An 18,757-nucleotide genomic window follows, 5' to 3' on the forward strand; every position below is an offset into this window, starting at 1 on the left:
AAGGTATAACTCCTAACTAGCTCTATTTACATTTTAGTATATTTTCAAGACTAGATCTATACATGGAATTCATATTTAAAAGGGTTAAATACACATGCAACTTGAAAATGCTTCCGCTTGGTCCTTATTTTGGCCGAATTTTTAACATGCATAAATGGGTTTTTGTGACTTGTTAACATGTGATGAATTCCATCAATGATATCTAGAGCCAAAGTCTTGTTAATATGCTTCTTGTTTTGGCTAGTAAACTCATTTATTTTACAATCTACCAACATGCATGAAAGTAGAATGTAAAAATCATGAGTTCTTGGTGGGGTTTGGTTTTGGCCGAATTTTTGGACCCCAAAAATGGGTTTTGGGACTTCAAGTTTGGCCAAGATTTGTTGTTATGTTATTGTTCACAATCGAGCCTAGACCGTGTGGTTGAATGTTTGGATGATTTGGTTATTTTTCATGGTTGTTATATTCATTCATATGGTTTGTATAAATTTGTAATAATTTTGTAATTTTGGTTTGTAATAAGTTGTAAGTAATCTTGTAATTCTCATGTAATTTATTCTATTTGTTTGTAAAAATAGAATAGGTTGTTATTTCATTTTCTAGAAAATTGTATTAGGATATAATTTTGTAAAATGAAGATGAAGATTACAAGATGGAGCATTTGAAGATTACAAGATTAAGTGGGAGATTTGTTTAAAAATCTCTTACTTTGGTTAACCCTCTTAGGTGACTTTTGTTTTGGCTAAACAAATGTCCACCAAAATGGCTCTTGATTGTGAACACTTTGTTATGCATGTTTGTGTATGTTTGTATGTTTGGTTGCTACAAGATTATCACATGTTTACAACTTGCATAATACATTATAAATGGTTATAATAAAACATAAAAAAATGACACTAATAATTGGTTATTAGACTTAAATAAAATGGTTTATTTAAAAGGTAATGAAATAGTTTATAACTAGTAATTGGTTTTACTAAAAGGACATGAAAATAGGTTTTTCATAAAACACTACACACCAAATGCATGTTGGTGTATAGCATTTTGTTTTCTAAACTAGAATGTAGAAAACATAAAATCCCTTTAACTAAAACAAGGTAAACAAGTTAAACGCCATCCTTTTATGGAAACACTTAGACATATTAGGAATCTCTTGATGGGATAAAGGTCACCTAACCGTCATGAGTGAACTAATATGAATAAAGTACACTTCGCATACATGTGGGATAAAGGTCACCTAACCACTTGTATGTTAAGTCTACATGTTTACACAAGTAGGACGACTTGATTTGGGAATCATGAACTTAGGGTCACCGAAGCATGAGGAACAAATAGGCGTTGATGGGATTAATATGCCATGCAAAAGGATTGCATGATCCCATAACTTAGAAGTTGCAAAAGGATTGCAATTGTCATTATGACTACCTAGCTAAATCAAATGACGGGATAAAGGTCACCTAACCGGAATTTGATTTACCGTTGGATTCTAATATTTAATAAAACAAATTAAAAGGGTATTGTTTATTAAATTTAAAATCGATACTTAAAAGGACTTTGTTGAAATTTTGTAGATGGCCGCTAATAACAACAACAAGCAAAACGCACCACTTAATATGAACAACCTATCGTTACGGTCTCTCCTCGAGAAAGACAAACTCAATCATACCAACTTTATGGATTGGTTCCGCAATCTTCGGATTGTCCTCAAACAAGAGGATAAAGCGTATGTACTTGAGGACCCCATTCCCGATCAACCGGATGAGAATGATGTGGAGGCAATGGCCTCTTACGATAAGTAATGCCATGACTCCCTTCAAGTCTCATGCTTAATGCTTGGGACTATGATACCCGAACTCCAAAAGGATTTCGAGCACCATAGTGCATACGACATGATAACGCAATTGAAGGAGATGTTCCTCCAACAAGCACGTGTCGAGCGCTTCGAAACGGTTCGGGCACTACATGCTTGTCGTATGGACGATACCCAATCGGTTTCATCTTATGTACTTAAGATGAAAAGCCTTATCGATCGTGCTAACCGTCTTAACCTAAACATATCTAATGAGTTAGCCACCGATCTTATCCTTAACTCCCTATCAAAAAGGTTTGATCAATTTATAATTAATTACAATATGAATGGGATGGATAAGAGTATAGGTGAGCTTCACGGTATGCTTAGAACGGCGGAAACTAGCATGGGTAAAAGGGCTTTACCCGTGTTAGCAATCGATCAAGGTGGATCCAAAGGTAACACCTCTAAGCCAAAGGTGGCTAAGAGAAAAGGACCCGCCCATCAAGGCAAAGGGAAGGGGAAGATGGTTACCCCAACCATCAACAAGGCTAAGAAGCAAAAGGTAGCCGGGAAGGCAAACCCCAAGGAAGACCCATGTTTCGGTTGCGGTGAGATGGGTCATTGGAAACGAAACTGTCCGGTCTACCTTAAGGAGTTGAAGGACAAGAGGGATGCAGGGCAAACCTCAGGTAATATATATATGGTATATATAGAGCTTAGTATTACTTCTTCTAATACATGGGTATTAGACACTGGATGTGGAACTCATATTTGCAATTCTTTGCAGGGGTTCAAAAGAAGTGATCATAAGGCGGGAACATCAAGTCTCTATATGGGCAATGGTGCAAAGGTGCATGTTAAAGCTCAAGGAGATTTTATTTTGAAGCTTCCAAGCGGATTGGAACTTATTTTAGAAAATGTTTTGTATGCTCCGGATTTGTGTAGAAACATTATTTCTATTTCTTGATTAAAACAATGTGGTTACGTTGTTAATTTTATTGATGATGATATTCATGTTTCTAAAGATAATGTATTCTATTTCAAGGCTTCACCTTCAAATGGAATTTATGAATTGGTTCATGATGACGCATCATCGAACTCTATATACCATACTAGCACCAAGAAACTCAAAAGGGATTTGAGTGATTCCTATTTATGGCATTGTCGCCTTGGTCACATAAACAAGAACCGAATGCATACACTTCAAAAGAATGGACTTTTGAAATCAAATGAAATGGATTCATTTGATGTATGTGAATCTTGTTTACAAGGCAAGATGACTAAAGCACCTTTCAAAGGGACTTATGAAAGGGCTAAAGATTTATTGGGATTAATACATTCGGATGTATGTGGACCCTTTAAACCCATGACTAGGAATGGTGAAAGATACTTTGTTACTTTCATTGATGACTTTAGTCGTTTCGGATATGTCTACTTATTAAGACACAAGGACGAAACGTTTGAAGCATTCAAAGAATATCAAAACGAAGTACAAAATCAACTCAATAGGACAATTAAGGTACTTCGTACCGATAGAGGAGGTGAATACCTAAGCGACACCTTCCAAGATCATCTTAGGAGTTGTGGGATTATCTCACAACTTACTCCACCCGGAACACCCCAACTTAATGGAGTTTTCGAAAGGAGGAACCGAACCCTAATGGATATGGTTCGATCTATGATGGCAAGAAGCTCGTTACCTCTATCATTTTGGGGTTATTGTCTAAGCTCCGCGGCTCGTATTTTAAATATGGCCCCAACCAAGAAAGTGGAACGAACTCCTCATGAGATGTGGTTTGGAAAACCTCCTTCTCTTTCATACTTGAAAGTATGGGGATGTGAAGCTTATCCTAAGCGTTATGTAGCTAATAAGCTACATGCTCGATCCACAAAGTGTATCTTCATAGGATATCCCAAAGATGACATGGGATATTACTTCTATGATCCATCCGAGCAAACGGTATTTGTTGCTCGGAAAGCGGAATTCCTTGAAACCAAGTTCCTTATGGAAGGTGATGGTGAAAGGAAGATAGATCTTGTAGAGGTACAAGATCAAGCCGATGATACACAATTGGTTAGCACTAGTACTCAACATGAGGATGTTGAAAATGATCAAGTGGATGATCAAGGTACACAAGACGTTCGAAGATCTAGTAGGATTAGTAATCCTCCCAAGAGATATGGGTTTCTCGTGGATGGTTGCTATACGGTTGATTTGGATGAACCGACAAACTACAAAGATGCTTTATCAAGGATTGATAAAGATAAATGGCAAGAACCCATTAACGCCGAGATGCAATCCATGTATGAGAACCAAGTTTGAGAACTTGTTGTGCAACCTCCTAGCTCCAAGCTAGTTGATTGCAAATGGCTTTTCAAGAAGAAAACCGACATACATGGAAACTTGGATACATACAAAGCTAGACTTGTAGCAAAAGGTTTCACTCAAACTCAAGGGGTTGATTATGATGAAACTTTCTCGCCAGTGGCAATGCTAAAGTCTATTAGGATATTATTTGCCATTGCTGCTCACTATGACTATGAAATATGGCAAATGGATGTCAAAACCGCTTTCCTAAATGGATATCTTGAGGAAGATGTCTATATGGTACAGCCCGAAGGTTTTGTTGATCCGAAAAATCCTAAAAAGGTATGCAAGTTAAAGAAATCAATCTACGGATTGAAACAAGCATCTAGAATGTGGAATCATCGTTTTAATGAAGAGGCAAAGAAATTTGGCTTCATTAAAAATGGTGATGAAGTTTGTGTATACAAGAAGGCTAGTGGGAGCTCTATAATGTTCCTTGTGCTATATGTGGATGATATATTATTGTTTGGGAATGATATTACCACAATGCAAGAAGTCAAAACTTGGCTAAAGAGTTGCTTCTCCATTAAGGATCTTGGAGAAGCACAATACATATTGGGGATTGAGATCTATAGGAATAGATCCAAGAGATTGATAGGTTTAAGTCAAAGTGCATACATTGATAAAATCTTGAAAAGGTTCAAGATGGAAAACTCTAAGAAGGGTTTGGTACCTATTCAAAAGGGAACCGTTCTCAGTTCATCTCAGTGTCCTACCACGAAAGATGAACAAGAGAGAATGAAGAAAGTCCCATACGCATCTGCTATTGGGTCTATCATGTATGCAATGATATGTACTAGACCGGATGTGTCATGCGCTCTAAGCTTGACAAGTAGATACCAGAATAACCCAGGAAATAGTCATTGGACTGCGGTTAAATGTATATTGAAATACCTTAGAAGGACTAAGGATATGTTTCTAATATATGGGTCTGGTGAGGAGGAACTCGCTATAAAAGGTTACGTGGATGCGAGTTTCCAAACTGATCGAGATGACTCTCGATCACAATCCGGTTATGTCTTCATGTTGAATGGTGGTGCCGTCTCTTGGAAGAGCTCAAAACAGGAAGTTGTTGCGTTATCCACTACAGAGTCGGAGTACATTGCCGCCTCATTGGCAGCCCAGGAAGCTGCATGGATGAAGAAATTCATCGACGACTTAGGAGTGGTCCCTTCCATTCAGGACCCTCTTGAGATCTTTTGTGACAACGAGGGTGCGATTGCTCAAATCAAGGAACCTCGTGCTCATCAAAAGACTCGTCACATTGAGCGGAGATTCAACTACATTAGGGATGAGGTTGAAAAGGGAAAGATATGTATTCACAAAGTTCACACAGATCATAATGTTGCGGATCCACTCACGAAGCTTTTACATGGGCCAAAACATGAGGGACATGTTTGTGCATTAGGGCTTCGATATTCTAGTGATTGGAATTGATCTATTTTATGTATTGTATCGGAACGAATTAGTTCAAACTCATTAATATAATTATGGTATTAATTTAATTATGAGTCATGTTCCAATTTTGCATATTTTATCCATGAATAAACTATTATTCTAAATTCCGTAGTTGATCACATTTGTGGGAACAAGTGTGAGGTCTAGACTATTATGAACTTGGATTGGTTAACATTCAAATGGTGAATGTGGGGCAAGGTTGCAACCAAGGTTCATAGATATTTGTGGGACACAAATATTGGAAGACCCGCTCTCAAGATTTACTATATGGAGCCTTTGTGGTTGATCACATGTAATCTTGAGTAAAGGAGAATATCATTATATCCTCTGACCTGAGACACATATTGGGTTCAGATATTCACCAAATATTGTGCCTTGATTCTTTCCTTCGCTATTCTGAAACATGGTAGTACATAAGGGAGGCTTCGGGTATGGTACAAGGTGTAGTGTCTAGGACGTATGTAGTCAAGATGGAATTTGTCCCTCTTATTCGTTGAGAGTCGGATGTCTAAGGCCTGATAAAGTTAAATCTATAAGAGAGTGATCATTCTATGTCTCTTGGATTTAACATGACATCTAGAACAAAAGGATATATTGAAAGATTCACCTAATCATATTCGAGATGGGAACTCAAAAGGGATGATGTTATTGAATGGCACTAAGTCATAACAAGTTGGGGTGATGGACGGTCGTTAGGTGGTATCTGTCACTTGCATTAATTCCTTATGTTTCTCGTGCAAGTGGGAGATTGAAGGTATTTCATATGCCCGAGAGACATAATCAATTAATGTGGCCAATTTGTTATGATCCAAGTCGGGTCATACCCAATAACAAACCGTCAACACTTATATATATTTATTTTAATGAGTGGATCTTTAAAATAAATACTTGACACTTAAACTTTAGAAATTGGTTTTCTAAAGATAAAATGCAAGAAATAATTATTTGGATAATTATAGGTGCAAGTTTAACTCTTTATGATTAAACTTATATGTGTGTTATAATTTTATAAAGTGGTTTATAAAATTATATATATATATATATATATATATATATATATATATATATATATATATATATATATACATGTTATATATTTATCCTTATAAGTGGTTTATAATGATGAAAACATGTACATGTATTTATATAAAATAAGATGCAAGTACCATGGAGAAGAAATACAAGTTTTAAAAGTTTAGCAAAAAAAAAAAAAAGGGGAAAGGAGGGGATGGTTTTGGGGTCCCAAGGCACTTCCTTGCATGCTTAACTTGTATTAACACTCCAACTAATTACTTTACTACTTGCACTTTTCAAGAAACACACTCTTACACTTGCAATTTTGAATAAGCAAAAATCTCCTCCTTCCTACTTCCTTTAGGCCGAAATATTTGAGCAAGAACAAGGGTTCATTGCTTGGTTTTTGCTAGTTATTAAGTGTATTAAATCCTAACCAAGAAAAGGGTGTTGATTCAAGGTTTGTGGGTATCAAAGGTTTGAGGTTTCAAGTTAGAAACTTGCCATTCTTCATCTTCATCTTCATCTTGCTTCAACCTCCATTTTAGGAGAAGGTATAACTCCTAACTAGCTCTATTTACATTTTAGTATATTTTCAAGACTAGATCTATACATGGAATTCATATTTAAAAGGGTTAAATACACATGCAACTTGAAAATGCTTCCGCTTGGTCCTTATTTTGGCCGAATTTTTAACATGCATAAATGGGTTTTTGTGACTCGTTAACATGTGATGAATTCCATCAGGGTTTATACCCTAATAGATAATCAAAGAGTATGAACGTGTAGAGGAGAACGAGAGCAACGCGTTTATCCAAACAATAGAATGATCCAAGCTTTAATTTTTGATGAAGATGATGATGATGGTGTGATGGTTGGTGACGGCCAAAGGAGCAAGGAAGGGAGGAGAGAGCAAAAAAAAAAATAGAAACCAGGTTTTTAGGAAATCAAAAGTGGTATATATATGGAATGTAAATAAATATGAAAAAGGAAACAAAGGGGGATACCCCCTCCCCTTGGTTTCAGCCGAATGGGGTTTTGGGGTGGGTCCCATGGCCCAAATTTTGCTTGTTGGTAAAATCCTTGTGGCCCGAACGCTCGAACGAAACCCGAAACGCGAAAACACGATTACGCGATTAATTATTCGGAAAGATATTAACTACGCGACGTAAAATATATATAAATACCATGTACAAATATATTACATTAAAATATCATATTTAAAATAAATAGACTTGAAAATCCCAAAAGCTCGACCGTTGGTCTGAAAACCGAAAAGACTCGCTGGTTAGAAATCCGCAATTCGTATAAACGTACAAATTGAAATATGAATACAAATATTCATTTAACACATAATAATTAATATATTGTTATTAAAATAATAATATAGGTCATAGAAATGACGTGGCATGAATAACAGTTAACGGTCGTTAAATAATTAACGAAAAAGATAACGGAAAAAGTAGGGTCGTTACACTCACCAATCTTAATAATCAAATTCTTGAAGCCCAAGACGAGGCTCTTAAGGATGAAAACATCTCTCTCGAACGATTGAATGTCCTCACCTCTCGATTCGAAGTTAAGGAGATCGGACTCCGATATTTCGCCGGAAGAATTTGGGTGCCTAGTTATGGGACTTGCGAAGCCTTATTCTAGATGAAGCCCATAAGTCAAAGTATTTGATTCACTCCGGTGCCAATAAGATGTACCACGACCTTAAGGAACAATATTGGTGGCCGAACATTAAAAGGGACGTTGCTACTTATGTTGGAAAGTGCCTAACTTGCTCCAAAGTCAAAGTCGAACACCAAAGACCGTCCGGACTACTTCAACAACCCGAAATCCCATAATGGAAGTGGGAGAGAATAACGATGGATTTTATCACAAAACTACCAAGAACGGTGAGCGGTTATGATACTATTTGGGTTATTTAGACCGTCTCACCAAATCCGCTCACTTCCTAGCCATGAAGGAAACCGACAAAATGGAGAAACTTGCACAACTCTACATTAAAGAGATCGTAGCCCGTCACGGTGTACCATTATCGATTATTTCCAATCGAGATGGCCGTTTTGTTTCTAGATTTTGGCGTACTTTACAAGAAGCGTTGGGAACACGTTTAGACATGAGCACCGCATACCATCCGCAAACCGACGGGCAAAGCGAACGCATAATTCAAACCTTGGAAGACATGCTACGAGCATACGTTATCGATTTCGGAAAAGCTTGGTACAAGCACTTGCCTCTCGCCGAATTCTCCTACAACAACAGTTATCACGCGAGTATTAACGCCACACCATTCGAAGCATTATATGGCACAAATGTCGTTCACCTCTTTGTTGGGCCGAAGTGGGCGACACGCAAATCACCGGACCCGAACTCATTCATGAAACAACCGAGAAGATCGTTCAAATCCGAGATAGGCTTAGGACGGCCCGTATGTAGTGACCCGAACTTTTCCATGTTTATATTTATTAATTGAGATTGATATTTACATGATTAAATGTTTCCAACATGTTAAGCAATCAAACTTGTTAAGACTTGATTAATTGAAATATGTTTCATATAGACAATTGACCACCCAAGTTGACCGGTGATTCACGAACGTTAAAACTTGTAAAAACTATATGATGACATATATATGTATATATATATAGTTAACATGATACTATGATAAGTAAACATATCATTAAGTATATTAACAATGAACTACATATGTAAAAACAAGACTACTAACTTAATGATTTTTAAACGAGACATATATGTAACGATTATCGTTGTAAAGACATTTAATGTATATATATATATATATCATATTAAGAGATATTCATACATGATAATATCATGATAATATAATAATTTAAAATCTCATTTGATATTATAAACATTGGGTTAACAACATTTAACAAGATCGTTAACCTAAAGGTTTCAAAACAACACTTACATGTAACGACTAACGATGACTTAACGACTCAGTTAAAATGTATATACATGTAGTGTTTTAATATATATTTATACACTTTTGAAAGACTTCAATACACTTATCAAAATACTTCTACTTAACAAAAATGCTTACAATTACATCCTCGTTCAGTTTCATCAACAATTCTACTCATATGCACCCGTATTCGTACTTGTACAATACACAGCTTTTAGATGTATGTACTATTGGTATATACACTCCAATGATCAGCTCTTAGCAGCCCATGTGAGTCACCTAACACATGTGGGAACCATCATTTGGCAACTAGCATGAAATATCTCATAAAATTACAAAAATATGAGTAATCATTCATGACTTATTTACATGAAAACAAAATTACATATCCTTTATATCTAATCCATTCACCAACGACCAAAAACACCTACAAACACTTTCATTCTTCAATTTTCTTCATCTAATTGATCTCTCTCAAGTTCTATCTTCAAGTTCTAAGTGTTCTTCATAAATTCCAAAAGTTCTAGTTTCATAAAATCAAGAATACTTTCAAGTTTGCTAGCTCACTTCCAATCTTGTAAGGTGATCATCCAACCTCAAGAAATCTTTGTTTCTTACAGTAGGTTATCATTCTAATACAAGGTAATAATCATATTCAAACTTTGGTTCAATTTCTATAACTATAACAATCTTATTTCAAGTGATGATCTTACTTGAACTTGTTTTCGTGTCATGATTCTACTTCAAGAACTTCGAGCCATCCAAGGATCCATTAAAGCTAGATCCACTTTTCTCTTTTCCAGTAGGTTTATCCAAGGAACTTAAGGTAGTAATGATGTTCATAACATCATTCGATTCATACATATAAAGCTATCTTATTCGAAGGTTTAAACTTGTAATCACTAGAACATAGTTTAGTTAATTCTAAACTTGTTCGCAAATAAAAGTTAATCCTTCTAACTTGACTTTTAAAATCAACTAAACACATGTTCTATATCTATATGATATGCTAACTTAATGATTTAAAACCTGGAAACACGAAAAACACTGTAAAACCGGATTTACGCCGTCGTAGTAACACCGCGGGCTGTTTTGGGTTAGTTAATTAAAAACTATGATAAACTTTGATTTAAAAGTTGTTATTCTGAGAAAATAATTTTTATTATGAACATGAAACTATATCCAAAAATTATGGTTAAACTCAAAGTGGAAGTATGTTTTCTAAAATGGTCATCTAGACGTCGTTCTTTCGACTGAAATGACTACCTTTACAAAAATGACTTGTAACTTATTTTTCCGACTATAAACCTATACTTTTTCTGTTTAGATTCATAAAATATAGTTCAATATGAAACCATAGCAATTTGATTCACTCAAAACGGATTTAAAATGAAGAAGTTATGGGTAAAACAAGATTGGATAATTTTTCTCATTTTAGCTACGTGAAAATTGGTAACAAATCTATTCCAACCATAACTTAATCAACTTGTATTGTATATTATGTAATCTTGAGATACCATAGACACGTATACAATGTTTCGACCTATCATGTCGACACATCTATATATATTTCGGAACAACCATAGACACTCTATATGTGAATGTTGGAGTTAACTATACAGGGTTGTGGTTGATTCCAAAATATATATAGTTTGAGTTGTGATCAATACTGAGATATGTATACACTGGGTCGTGGATTGATTCAAGATAATATTTATCGATTTATTTTTGTACATCTAACTGTGGACAACTAGTTGTAGGTTACTAACGAGGACAGCTGACTTAATAAACTTAAAACATCAAAATATATTAAAAGTGTTGTAAATATATTTTGAACATACTTTGATATATATGTATATATTGTTATAGGTTCGTGAATCAACCAGTGGCCAAGTCTTACTTCCCGACGAAGTAAAAATCTGTGAATGTGAGTTATAGTCCCGCTTTTAAAATCTAATATTTTTGGGATGAGAATACATGCAGGTTTTATAAATGATTTACAAAATAGACACAAGTACGTGAAACTACATTCTATGGTTGAATTATCGAAATTGAATATGCCCCTTTTTATTAAGTCTGGTAATCTAAGAATTAGGGAACAGACACCCTAATTGACGCGAATCCTAAAGATAGATCTATTGGGCCTAACAAACCCCATCCAAAGTACCCGATGCTTTAGTACTTCGAAATTATATCATATCCGAAGGGTGTCCCGGAATGATGGGGATATTCTTATATATATATGCATCTTGTTAATGTTGGTTACCAGGTGTTCACCATATGAATGATTTTTATCTCTATGTATGGGATGTGTATTGAAATATGAAATCTTGTGGTCTATTATTATGATTTGATATATATAGGTTAAACCTATAACTCACCAACATTTTTGTTGACGTTTTAAGCATGTTTATTCTCAGGTAATTATTAAGAGCTTCCGCTGTCGCATACTTAAATAAGGACGAGATTTGGAGTCCATGCTTGTATGATATTGTGTAAAAACTGCATTCAAGAAACTTATTTTGTTGTAACATATTTGTATTGTAAACCATTATGTAATGGTCGTGTGTAAACAGGATATTTTAGATTATCATTATTTGATAATCTACGTAAAGCTTTTTAAACCTTTATTGATGAAATAAAGGTTATGGTTTGTTTTAAAATGAATGCAGTCTTTGAAAAACGTCTCATATAGAGGTCAAAACCTCGCAACGAAATCAATTAATATGGAACGTTTTTAATCAATAAGAACGGAACATTTCAGTTGGTATCCGAGCGTTGGTCTTAGAGAACCAGAATTTTGCATTAGTGTGTCTTATCGAGTTTGTTAGGATGCATTAATGAGTCTGGACTTCGACCGTGTTTACTTGAAAAATGATTGCTTAACAAATTTTGTTGGAAACTATATATTTTTAACATGTGAATATTATGTGATATATTAATCTCTTAACGCGTTTGATATTATGTGATAGATGTCTACCTCTAGAACAAGTCCCATTGACTCACCTAATAATAATGAAGAGTCAAATGTAAATTGGAATGATTCGTGGACTGATTCACAAGTTCCAGAAGAGGAACCGGAAGAAGAGTCGGAACCGGAAGAAGAGTCGGAACCGGAAGAAGAATCGAAACCGGATGAAGAAATAGAACCGGTGGGGGAAATAATAAAACGATTAAGTAAAAGAAAATCCTCAACCAACCGACCAAGGTTAACTATGGTCAATGGTGTTTCCGCCAAGGAAGCAAAATATTGGGAGGATTACCAATTCTCCGATGAATCGGATTCCGACGAGAATTCCGATGATGTTATAGAAATTACCCCAACTGAATTTAAAAAGGCAAAAGAAAATAATAAGGGAAAGGGCATAAAAATAAAGAAATCGAATTCCAACCCCGATGAACTTTATATGTATCGTCAACCCTCGAAGTCCTTAAGTTGTAACAATGACCCGGGAACCTCTAAACCACCAAGTTTTTCTAAACCAATGTGGAAAACGACGGCTCGTATTAGGGGAACATCATATATCCCTAGAAACTTGGCAAAACGAACCAAAACCGAAGAAGAAGAAACAAGCGAGTCGGAATAAGATAGTTGTATTCGTGTGGTGTAATATATGTAATATAGTGTGCTTATGCTTTATGATATATGTAAAAATTGCTTGTATTAATAAGTATTTTTTTTATGAATCTAACTCTTGTCTATTTTACAGTATAAAAACACAAAATGGATAGACAACCCAATATTTTAAGAGACCTACCCGGAGACATGATTGATGAAATCTTGTCTAGAGTCGGTCAGAATTCTTCGGCACAACTATTTAAGGCGAGATCAGTTTGTAAGACAATCGAAGAATGTTCCAAGAATGCCTTGGTTTATAAAAGGCTTTCGTTCGAAAGATGGGGGATATCACATGGGAAATCCATAAGTTACGATGTGTTTACTTTGACGCATATATTGCGGGGAACCCAAATGCTATTTTACGCAATGGGTTAAGAAATTATTTTGACTCAATATATCCGAATATTGGACTTCGTGATTTAGAAAAAGCGGCTAACATGCAACATAAAGAAGCATGTTATGCTTACGGATTAGTAATGTTCGCTTCTCACCAAAGTGAGAACAAGAACATCGGGCTACAACTATTAAACAAAACGTTCCCACAAGTGACGGAGTCGGTAATTGGGGTAAGAAATGAGGTTTTTAGATTGTTACGGGACTGTTGGACATTACGTAACCCTCGTCCCTTTGACGACGTTACAACATGCTGTCTTATCAACGGCCATAACGGTTATGTTCCACAAGACCAAGGATGGGAAGTAGTCCTAGTAAAACCAGAATGCATGACTTGTTTCTGGACGTATGAATTACGTGTCTTTATTGCCTTTGCTGAACGACTTGTGTACTAGCTAGAATTATCTTCACAACCATCTTGTATCAAATTTATTGTGTGCTATATTTCATGCTATATGTAAAATAAGCGGTATTGTAAGTTTGTAAAATATTGTGTAAAAGTTTGAACGCGAAATATTATTATAATCAGTTTTTCATATAGAATTGTAGTAGTTGAATTGTATATTAGCTACTAAGTATGAACTTAACGGGTAGGTACTACCCGAATTTAAACTTATAAAACGCTAATATGAAGAAAAAGCTTTTATAAATGAGTTCATATTATGCTACGAAATACTATTAACTACTCTTAATATTCTGTATGATTAACTTGTTCCATTTAACTATTTTGAATGAAATGGCACCGACTACTCGACACACCGTGAATATGAATGAAGAGGAATTCCGTACTTTTCTAGCTTCAAACATAGCCGCAGTACAGGCTGCACTACATACCAACAATAACCTTGGATCTAGCAGTACAGGAAATCGTGTAGGATGCACCTACAAAGAATTCACTGCCTGCAAACCTTTGGAATTTGATGGAACCGAAGGACCGATCGGATTGAAACGGTGGACCGAGAAGGTCGAATCGGTGTTTGCCATAAGTAAGTGTACTGAAGAGGACAAAGTGAAGTACGTTACGCATACCTTCACAGGTTCTGCGTTAACATGGTGGAATACCTATCTAGAGCAAGTGGGACACGACGATGCGTACGCACTACCGTGGTCAGCATTCAAGCACTTGATGAACGAGAAGTACCGTCCCAGAACCGAGGTCAATAAGCTCAAGACAGAACTTAGAGGGTTACGAACCCAAGGATTTGATATTACCACGTACGAAAGATGATTCACAGAATTGTGCCTATTGTGTCCGGGAGCATTCGAAGATGAGGAAGAGAAGATCGACGCGTTTGTGAAAGGATTACCGGAAATAATCCAAGAAGATATAAGTTCACACGAGCCCGCCTCCATACAACAGGCATGTAGAATGGCTCACAAACTCGTGAACCAGATTGAAGAAAGAATTAAAGAACAGACTGCTGAAGAGGCCAATGTGAAGCAAGTCAAAAGAAAGTGGGAGGAAAACGGTGATAAGAATCACCAATACAACAACAACAGCAATTACAACAATAATCGCAACAATTATCCCAAGAATCGCAACATCAATCGCAACTACAACAAACGGCCCAACAACAACAACAACAACAACAGCAACTACAACAATCATCCCAACAACAATAATAACCGCAACAACAACAACAATCAGAAGCAGCTATGCCAAAGGTGTGAAAAGAATCACTCGGGGTTCTGTACCAAATTTTGCAACAAGTGTAAAAGAAATGGTCATAGCGCGGTGAAGTGTGAGGTCTACGGACCAGGGGTTAATAGAACGAAAGGAACAAATGGTGTCGGAACGAGTAATGGTGGAGCAAGTAGTGTCGGAGCAAGTTATGCCAATGTAGTTTGTTATAAATGTGGAAAACCGGGCCACATTATTAGAAATTGCCCGAACCAGGAGAACACGAATGGACAAGGCCGTGGAAGAGTTTTCAATATTAATGCGGCAGAGGCACAGGAAGACCCGGAGCTTGTTACGGGTACGTTTCTTATTGACAATAAATCTGCTTACGTTTTATTTGATTCGGGTGCGGATAGAAGCTATATGAGTAGAGATTTTTGTGCTAAATTAAGTTGTCCATTGACGCCTTTGGATAGTAAATTTTTACTCGAATTAGCAAATGGTAAATTAATTTCAGCAGATAATATATGTCGGAATCGAGAAATTAAACTGGTTAGCGAAACATTTAAGATTGATTTGATACCAGTAGAGTTAGGGAGATTTGATGTGATAATCGGTATGGACTGGTTGAAAGAAGTGAAAGCGGAGATCGTTTGTTACAAAAATGCAATTCGCATTATACGAGAAAAAGGAAAACCCTTAATGGTGTACGGAGAAAAGGGCAACACGAAGCTACATCTTATTAGTAATTTGAAGGCACAAAAACTAATAAGAAAAGGTTGCTATGCTGTTCTAGCACACGTCGAGAAAGTACAAACTGAAGAAAAGAGCATCAATGATGTTCCCGTCGCAAAAGAATTTCCTGATGTATTTCCGAAAGAATTACCGGGATTACCCCCACATCGATCCGTTGAATTTCAAATAGATCTTGTACCAGGAGCGGCACCAATAGCTCGTGCTCCTTACAGACTCGCACCCAGCGAGATGAAAGAACTACAAAGCCAATTACAAGAACTTTTAGAGCGTGGTTTCATTCGACCAAGCACATCACCGTGGGGAGCTCCTGTTTTGTTTGTCAAGAAGAAAGATGGTACATTCAGGTTGTGTATCGACTACCGAGAGTTGAACAAACTTACCATCAAGAACCGCTACCCACTACCGAGAATCGATGACTTATTTGATCAACTACAAGGCTCGTCTGTTTATTCAAAGATTGACTTACGTTCCGGGTATCATCAAATGCGGGTGAAAGAAGATGATATTCCAAAGACTGCTTTCAGAACACGTTACGGTCATTACGAGTTTATGGTCATGCCGTTTGGTTTAACTAATGCACCAGCTGTGTTCATGGACCTTATGAACCGAGTGTGTGGACCATACCTTGACAAGTTTTTCATTGTTTTCATTGATGACATACTTATTTACTCAAAGAATGATCAAGAACACGGTGAACATTTGAGAAAGGTGTTAGAAGTATTGAGGAAGGAAGAATTGTACGCTAAGTTTTCAAAGTGTGCATTTTGGTTGGAAGAAGTTCAATTCCTCGGTCACATAGTGAACAAAGAAGGTATTAAGGTGGATCCGGCAAAGATAGAAACTGTTGAAAATTGGGAAACCCCGAAAACTCCGAAACACATACGCCAGTTTTTAGGACTAGCTGGTTACTACAGAAGGTTCATCCAAGACTTTTCCAGAATAGCAAAACCCTTGACTGCATTAACGCATAAAGGGAAGAAATTTGAATGGAATGATGAACAAGAGAAAGTGTTTCAGTTATTGAAGAAAAAGCTAACTACCGCACCTATATTGTCATTGCCTGAAGGGAATGATGATTTTGTGATTTATTGTGATGCATCAAAGCAAGGTCTCGGTTGTGTATTAATGCAACGAACGAAGGTGATTGCTTATGCGTCTAGACAATTGAAGATTCACGAACAAAATTATACGACGCATGATTTGGAATTAGGCGCGGTTGTTTTTGCATTAAAGACTTGGAGGCACTACTTATATGGGGTCAAAAGTATTATATATACCGACCACAAAAGTCTTCAACACATATTTAATCAGAAACAACTGAATATGAGGCAGCGTAGGTGGATTGAATTATTGAATGATTACGACTTTGAGATTCGTTACCACCCGGGGAAGGCAAATGTGGTAGCCGATGCCTTGAGCAGGAAGGACAGAGAACCCATTCGAGTAAAATCTATGAATATAATGATTCATAATAACATTACTACTCAAATAAAGGAGGCGCAACAAGGAGTTTTAAAAGAGGGAAATTTAAAGGATGAAATACCCAAAGGATCGGAGAAGCATCTTAATATTCGGGAAGACGGAACCCGGTATAGGGCTGAAAGGATTTGGGTACCAAAATTTGGAGATATGAGAGAAATGGTACTTAGAGAAGCTCATAAAACCAGATACTCAATACATCCTGGAACGGGGAAGATGTACAAGGATCTCAAGAAACATTTTTGGTGGCCGGGTATGAAAGCCGATGTTGCTAAATACGTAGGAGAATGTTTGACGTGTTCTAAGGTCAAAGCTGAGCATCAGAAACCATCAGGTCTACTTCAACAACCCGAAATCCCGAAATGGAAATGGGAAAACATTATCATGGATTTCATCACTAAATTGCCAAGGACTGCAAGTGGTTTTGATACTATTTGGGTAATAGTTGATCGTCTCACCAAATTAGCACACTTCCTGCCAATAAGAGAAGATAACAAGATGGAGAAGTTAGCACGACTGTATTTAAAGGAAGTCGTCTCCAGACATGGAATACCAATCTCTATTATCTCTGATAGGGATGGCAGATTTATTTCAAGATTCTGGCAGACATTACAGCAAGCATTAGGAACTCGTCTAGACATGAGTACTGCCTATCATCCACAAACTGATGGGCAGAGCGAAAGGACGATACAAACGCTTGAAGACATGCTACGAGCATGTGTTATTGATTTCGGAAACAGTTGGGATCGACATCTACCGTTAGCAGAATTTTCCTACAACAACAGCTACCATTCAAGCATTGAGATGGCGCCGTTTGAAGCACTTTATGGTAGAAAGTGCAGGTCTCCGATTTGTTGGAGTGAAGTGGGGGATAGACAGATTACGGGTCCGGAGATTATACAAGAAACTACCGAGAAGATCATCCAAATTCAACAACGGTTGAAAACCGCCCAAAGTCGACAAAAGAGCTACGCTGACATTAAAAGAAAAGATATAGAATTTGAAATTGGAGAGATGGTCATGCTTAAAGTTGCACCTTGGAAAGGCGTTGTTCGAGTTGGTAAACGAGGGAAATTAAATCCAAGGTATATTGGACCATTCAAGATTATTGATCGTGTCGGACCAGTAGCTTACCGACTAGAGTTACCTCAACAACTCGCGGCTGTACATAACACTTTCCACGTCTCGAATTTGAAGAAATGTTTTGCTAAAGAAGATCTCACTATTCCGTTAGATGAAATCCAAATCAACGAAAAACTTCAATTCATCGAAGAACCCGTTGAAATAATGGATCGTGAGGTTAAAAGACTTAAGCAAAA

The sequence above is a fragment of the Rutidosis leptorrhynchoides genome, chromosome 3, assembly GCF_046630445.1.
Source record: "Rutidosis leptorrhynchoides isolate AG116_Rl617_1_P2 chromosome 3, CSIRO_AGI_Rlap_v1, whole genome shotgun sequence".
Taxonomy (NCBI): Eukaryota; Viridiplantae; Streptophyta; class Magnoliopsida; order Asterales; family Asteraceae; genus Rutidosis; species Rutidosis leptorrhynchoides.